This window comes from Nicotiana attenuata, chromosome 11 (genome assembly GCF_001879085.1).
Source record: "Nicotiana attenuata strain UT chromosome 11, NIATTr2, whole genome shotgun sequence".
Lineage (NCBI taxonomy): Eukaryota > Viridiplantae > Streptophyta > Magnoliopsida > Solanales > Solanaceae > Nicotiana > Nicotiana attenuata.
In genome coordinates, this window is record NC_031999.1 from 26,959,875 (window position 1) to 26,966,027 (window position 6,153).

Consider the following 6,153-nt stretch of genomic DNA (forward strand, 5'->3'; position numbering starts at 1 on the left):
GGGTTTAGGTCTAAAAATCCCGTAATTGACACTTTGGTCCCTGAAGTTTCTGCGCCTACGCAGAACCGCGGCCAAACACCCTCGCGGAATCTCTGATCTTCTGAAGCTGCTTCCCACCGCGGTTCTGCCGCGGTCGCGGTGGAACCACGGTGGATCCAGTACTCTGAATCTTCGGCCTGTTTTGCATGGTTCACTTGGGAAATTTCACAGTTGACCTCTTTTTCATCACTTTTAACTCCAAAACTGCTCCTTAGCCTTCCTTATACCTATATCACCTACAAATCATGAAAAGCACTAATAAGAGCATTTTGTTATCACTTTTAGCATTAAAACTACACAAGAAGGTGATTATTTAATGGTGTGATTATAGTCAAATTCACCTATTATCAAGCATCCAAAAAATATGAGAACAAACACGGTTTGACTGTCGTATAACTCTTTTTAGAAATGTATACATAATATTAGTACACTTATTAATCTCTTTCAAGGCAAAATCCAACTTTGATAATAACAATTGTGACATGTACGCCATGATATTGAGACATACCCTCAAATTAAAGTCACAAAAATCCAAAAGCAGCAGTTCCAACATAAAATCTTTTGTTGATTCAACAGACAAATACATCACTTGGATGATTTTTCCCATGAAATACTTAATTATATTTTGAATTTCTGTCTTGAAAAAACAAAGAAATTTAGCAACTCAAACTTCTCTGTGCTCTTCAGTTTTATTAGTGTGTAGGTATTATCGAATTTATGAAGGAGGAAAAGATTAGGAAAAATAATAAGAGAAAAGAAAATAAGCAGGTTTTGATTCTCACCTCTTCTTCTCAGTTTTCTTTAGGTTACTCCAACTCTCCCTTAGCTCCTTTTATTTTTGGATTTTCCACCCAATGTTCGGTACTTGTATTGGGCCGATCAAATCCGGATTCGTGCCGAAAAGTTCACATTGGGAGGTAAAGCACTCTCTAACAAGGCGACTCCATACCCAGGACTCAAATCCAAGACATCTGATTAAGAATGAAGGAGTCCAACGACTCCATACCCAGGGCTCCAACCCGAGATATTTGGTTAAGGATGAAGAAGTCCACAACCCTTGTTGGTCTCCTTTGGCTCTTTTCCTTCTGAAGACCTAAAATATATTAGGTTTAAAGTTAGGAATGTCAAAAGTTCTTTGAAAACTGACTAAATCAATCGAATCGAATCTTATTTTAGGGTTTGGTAAAAATCTCCAACACTATTGAATAATTAGCTAAGGGTAGGTTTTCATTTACAAACAGAAAAAATACTAAATCGAACCGAATAATATAATGGTTATATTTTTATAACTCAATCAACTACATCAAGAAAAAAAAGCACACACTGTGTGTGTGAGAGAGAGATGAAAAAAGACAACTTCTGATCTTTCAGGCTGAGATACCATTAATAATCATAACTTCATTTGCCAGGAGAGAATAATCACAGATCTACACAGTCCTCATTTCATCAGCAAAAGAGCAGTGAGCAGTCTCAAAATAAAACAAAAATCCAAATTCACCTGTTAGATTTTGAAACAATAAAAATTAAAAACAGATCGACCTGACAAGAATATACAGTACTGAACTGAAATACAGTAAAAATAAAACAAGGCAAATCCATGTATCTATACAGAAACTGAACAACAGTACTATACTTCTGGGGTCTGAATTTCTCCTTTTGCTTAGAGTGACAGCCTTAAAAGAAAGTATAGGTTAGTAGAAGCAGTGCCGAACTTGAAATTTATGGGTTCTGAATATGCTATTGAATTCATAACTCGTTTAGTTACCTTCGCTCCTGTAAGTTAGGTAGTCGTTTATTGCTGATGCAGCATCATCAAGATTCTCACCTCTAAAAAAGCCATGGTCGTTTTTTTTTCTTCATTAATCACCATGCCTTTACAATATGTGAATCTTGATGATACTACATCTGCAAACAACGACTGCGTTGATTGTTCAACTATCGACCCAGAAACCCTATTTTCTCTGTATCGCTCCAATTTTATGAATGTCTCCAAGTGGACTAGAAACCCTATCCTTCAACCATTCAAAATGGTTATCATAAATGCTTTACATATACATATTTATAGGGGGCAAATCTAATTAAGTACATCCATATCTTGGAACAATGGGCTAACAATTCTAGCTAAAATAATGGACCATTTAGCCACCAGATATTTCATTAATTTCAAAAAAAAAAAAAAATCAAACATAAAAAAACCTTATATCTTTGGAAGGTTGATAACTCTTGCTCCACAAAAAGATAGGTATAGGGAGAAAATTAACAAATATAAATACCAGATAAAACCAAAAAAAATTAAGACTCCGAATTCTTTTTTTTCCCTCTCCTTCCTTTTTTCTTGGGTTTTTAGATATGATTTTTTTCACAGGTTCCAGCATATGTTGGGCAGAAAAGGATAAGCTAAATCAGTACACCAAGAAATCGGTTAACATATATAATTAAATAACCTCATAGAAACATATTTCAAGACTCTGTCGAATAAGTGGAAACATAGGGAAAATTTGCATGATAAAAGGGAATTAACAATAATCCAAGAGAGATCTCTAGGAAGAATGGAGTCTGCATATTTATTTAAGCTGTTTTTATGTTAGAGAGTAAGAGAAATAGTAGATGGGAAAGGAAGGGTTAGGAAGCTCATAGAGATGGTAACAGTATTGGGAAAAGGAAATATATATAGAGAGACACATATGATGCTATTTCGTTGGACGGAGCTAGCTTATAAGTTACGGGAAATTCATATCTATAAATAATTGACCGTAAACTAAATTAAGTTATCATGGTATATTAATTAAAAATTTATTATACAAACACATAAATTTTAAATTTTGAATTTGCCTTACTTTTTTTTTTTTTTTTTTTGAGATACTATTACTTTTAATTTTTAAATTTTTTATTTGCCTGTGAGACTTTTTTATTGGCCCGTGCTTGTTGTGTGGGTGTGGTACCATCTTAACCAAACCCTAATTTTGTCATCCGAGAAATACTATGGCAAAAGGGCATTTGGGCACGGGGCACCCTCATTATTTTAAACTTGCGCTTTAATGCAAAACACTTTTTTTTCATAAAAGATATGATTCGAAAGTTGTAAACAAATTACTCAATATTTGATATAAAACGGTAAGTAATTTCATCAATTCATGATTTTTATTATTTTAAATAAAAGGCAAGTGAAATATAACTCACGATATAAACTTTTAAGACAATTATATTCATCTAAGGTTTTGAATAAAATCATACGAAATCATTCCATTTGCTTTAAGTATTGAAATCACTTTCGGCTCCTTAGGCCTACACATAAGAAATTATTCTTTACCTTTCACCGGGAGCACTATACCGACACCGACATAAGAACAAGGTCAACTAGGTGATCAGCCTAGCGGCTAGTATCATATACCTTACTTGCTCAGGGCGTCTCATTGTAGTGCCGCACGAATCGACTCAGCCATGCTAATATAGCATATTTGCCCCACTTAGGGGACTTATCCCACAAACCTCGGCTTAGCCTTGGAATCCCTACACCGGCAGATGTAGTTTCATGGTAACAAACTCAACATTCGAACCAATCTCGGTGGTCTCCGCTAGTAACTCCCAAAATATATGATATTCCAAAAATAGATTCATAGCATAGTAGCATCAAAGGATCTATTTTATCAAATCGTAGCATTAATAAAAAAATCTAAATCATTTGAACAAAAATTAAATAAACAACCTTTTATATGCTAAAGCCTTTAGCAATTTAACATCAATCTTTAAAAAGATACCACAAGTGCTATTCCATTTATCAATTTTCAAAAGAAATACTTTCAAATGAAAACCTATCTTTAGCACTCAAATATGTATACTCTTATCATGAACACATAAATTTTGATAAAAACTTATAACATTTACCTTAAGTGTCATTTCGCCAACAAAATTTAAAATAAATTTTTTTAAAACAACATGACACTACATATGCATCATAATATTGTAACATCCCATAAATTCGGCTTAGGTATGAATGAGCTAAAGGAGTAGTAAGATTATATTTTGGACATGTGAAGTACCATCGGGATGATTATGGGAGAAAATAGTTGTTTCAAATCAAGATGGAAGGTGAGGTGCATAAGATTTGACAAAATCGACTAAGTCTGCAGAAGGTCTGTCTTCCAGCAGGGTTTAGTGAAAATGTGTAAGAAATTTGGTAAAACTCAAAGCATGAAAGTTGTAGGCCTTTTAAATAGCTTTCCAACGATATATTTTGGAACCCAAATGGAGCTCTGTACAAAAAGTTATGCCCATTTTACAAAATGGTGCATAACCACCACGTTCGGCCGCGTTTGACCGCGACCGCGGTCATGAGGCAGTGCTCCAGCTATTTACCACGTTCAGGCCTACTGGAACACGGTGGCCGACTTGGGAAGTCATTTTTTTTAGCCCTATTTCGTCCCCCACAACCCCAAAACATAAAAACTTGCTCTAGAAAGGAAAGCTCTCAAAAACCTAACTCCTTAAGGGTCCTTTCACCACCCAAGGTAAGTTCTAATGGTGATTCTAAGTTAATTTTAATTTTCCAACATCTTATTAACATGGGTAAACCCTCCATATCATTAGATATTCGATTGGGACATCATTGTTGAGAGGAGGAAGCCTAGAACTCGAATTCAAGGGGATTGAACTTCAAAGAGGTAATGTCTTCACCCTCTAATTGATTCTAGCATTGGTTTAATGATTATAAACCCTAGTTCATGAGATATGAGTTGATGGGTTTGATAGAAAAGCATGAACGACTACATGTTTTGGGTGTTGATTGTTGATTATTGGTTAAGGGTGTTGTTTACCTTATGGGTGATAAAGAATAATGTTGATTATAACCATTTGAGACTTTAGAATTTATCTAGGAACAAGAGAATGGGTTATTGGGTGTAGAGACATCATTAATAAGGACTATAAAGCTTTATTTTCACCAAGTGTTTGATAAGATGCTTAAGTGACCAAAACATGAGCATCATAGCTAATATGGAATCCACTTGACTTGTATTGCTATAGATTAAAGTTGAAAGGGTTGACAAACGTTGTATTACGCTCAAGAGCAGGAAGTTAAGGTATGTGAGGCTAACTCTCTATGTTTGAGAATGTTAATGATTCTCTCTACACTACGTTTCTTTTACGACGTTACTAATTGCCTCAGAAATATAGTTTAGCCTAGTTCCTTGAATAGTTGCAGAACTTCTATTCTCTAGCTTCATAACTCGTTCATGACTTTCTTTCTGAACGTTGTGAGCTCAGTGCGTATTCAATATAGACTTGGGTTTGATGCCCCCGAGTCTTAGTATAGATTACTCAGTATGCCATAAACCATTAAAGTTTCAGTGTTCATAATCAATTCAAGAATACACATCTCAGTCTAATCCTATTCAGTATTCTAGTATTATGTAACTAGATGTGATCTAGTATTCCAGTATCATGTAACTCAGTGTGATCCAGTATTCCAGTATCATGTAACTCAGTGTGATTCAGTATTTCACTATCATGTATTGCAATTTCATTCTCAGTTCTTGAATGTTGAACACCTGTATTTGGGCCTGAGGCCGTAGTTTATATGTTTTATGCATGTTTGGGCCTTTATGCTTTATGCATGTTTGGGCCTGAGGCCGTAATTTATGCTTTATGAATTTTTGGGCCTGAGGCCGTAGTTATGTATACGTATACTTGGGCCTGAGATCGTAGCTTGTGCACATATATATTGGGCCCGAGGCCGTAGCTTATTCAGATAAACAAGTTGTTCATCATTCAGAAGAGGGAGTATTCATATCCTTACTTCCTTTGTTCAGTTCAGTTATCAGTTATCATTTCAGTTATCAGTTATCATTTCAGTTATTAGTTATTATTTCAGTTACCAATTATCAGTTATCAGTTCAGTTATCAGTTATCATTTCAGTTTCAGTTTCAATAGTTATTATTTCAGTTATCAATTATCAACTCAGTTATCAGCTTAGTTTCAGTTTCAGCATTTATAATTCTTTCTTTCAGTTGCTTTACATACCAGTGCAACTCAAATGTACTGACGTCCTTTTTGCCCGGGGCCTGCATCTCACGATGCAGGTAATGATTAACAGGTTGACGATTCAGAACACTAGG

General features: G+C 35.0%; 1 long non-coding RNA gene across 2 annotated transcripts; it reads right to left on the reverse strand.

Annotated features, from left to right (window-relative positions):
* LOC109234275 lies at nucleotides 234–2,732 on the reverse strand. Of its 2 annotated transcripts, none has more exons than XR_002069169.1 (3): nucleotides 2,236–2,732; nucleotides 822–1,537; nucleotides 234–275 (listed from the first exon to the last, which is right to left on the reverse strand). It is a non-coding gene; the product is annotated as an uncharacterized LOC109234275 (long non-coding RNA). The 2 variants fall into 2 exon arrangements; XR_002069170.1 differs by having other exon boundaries at nucleotides 822–1,132; nucleotides 1,421–2,732.